We start from the raw sequence: 1555 nt of genomic DNA on the forward strand, positions 1-1555 counted from the left end.
TTCATGTTCCTTCAGTGCATTAACTAGATGAACAACTTTTGATTTTAAAAAATGTTAGTAAATATGGAAATTAACATTAAGAAAGGTTAATAAATTCTAATAAATGCTGCAGAAGTATTGTTCATCACTAGTTCATGTTAACTAATGTTGAAAAATTGAAGTATGTAAATAAAAAGGTATGCTCATTTTTTTCAGTATATTCGAAACGATATGCATAATTTAAACATCAATCTGCATTGCCAAACAAATATAACTGTCATAATGGATATAATGTGGGGGAAAATATTTAGTTATGTCAGAATCATTTCAGGGGTACAATATCTTACAATTCATTATCAAATTCTGAAGTATCTTGATCTAAATTGATGGTAAAGACATTTGTGTTTAAAAAAAGATGTATAAAAGACTGTAAATCAATACATAAACATGTATGCGCTTAAAGTATACCTTCAAAGAGAATTAATCAAAAAACACAGCAAACACCAAATATCATGTGTGTAATTATAAATAGGCATTAAAATGTACTGGTACAAATATTTAAAGGCATAGTTTATCCAAAAATTGTTTTGTTATAATTTACTCATGTTGTATAAACCTGTTTGACTTTCTTTTCACTGCACAACAACAATGTGGTTAAAAAATCTTCCACAGAAGAAAGAAAGTCATAGAGGTTTGGTATAGCATGAGGTTAAGCAAATAATTTTTTTAATAATGTTTAAGAAATTATATAACATTCTTTTGTGTGTTATTTGATAAATAAGAGTGCAGGATCAACCATTGTATTAGGTTAATGCTACATGGAAAGTAGTTTATTAGGGAAAGTAGAATCTTTAATAAAGCTATGCATTTTGGGCATGTCTTCATATCATTTCTGTTATTTTATTATCTGAAACAAGATAATAGCGCAGGCTGTTTCATTGATGTGAGGCAGATCATGAGCGCTTAGGTAAATATGCAGAACACTGGACACTGACTCAAGCAGTTTCTCTAAATAACTAATAAGTAACTCCTCAGAGGAAACGCAGAGAGAACTGCAAAACAAAGTCTAAGTGGAGTCCTCCAGGGACTGCTTCACTGAAGATAATTAAAAAGAAAACTTGCTGCTCCTGTTCTTATATTCATTCTCTCTCTTCAGGAGGCCTGTTGCACAACGCAATAAAAAACAGACCTCATCAAACTTTTATCTTCCCCCAAAAAGCATGTCTGACAGTATCTTTTAATTCTGTTTTTATAGATCTTTGAAAACGACACAATGGATTTAGCTAAAAGCAGCACAAAGAAGGAAAGAAATGTATATTGACAAAGAATAATTTAAAGAATATAAATGAAACATCAAGGAAACCAAGCAAGCACCACAGTAGCAAGAATATTACAACGACATGCTGAATTTAAACATCAATCTGCATTGCTAAACAAATATAATTGTTGTCATAATGGATATAATGTGCATATTTCATTACGTCTGAATCTTTTAAGGAGTACAGTATCTTACAATTAATTACTGAATTTTTTAATGAAATTAAAAATGTAATTAAATATTTTAATATAGTATAAA

Source organism: Sinocyclocheilus grahami, unplaced genomic scaffold, assembly GCF_001515645.1.
Source record: "Sinocyclocheilus grahami isolate Dianchi unplaced genomic scaffold, SAMN03320097.WGS_v1.1 scaffold2451.1, whole genome shotgun sequence".
NCBI lineage: Eukaryota > Metazoa > Chordata > Actinopteri > Cypriniformes > Cyprinidae > Sinocyclocheilus > Sinocyclocheilus grahami.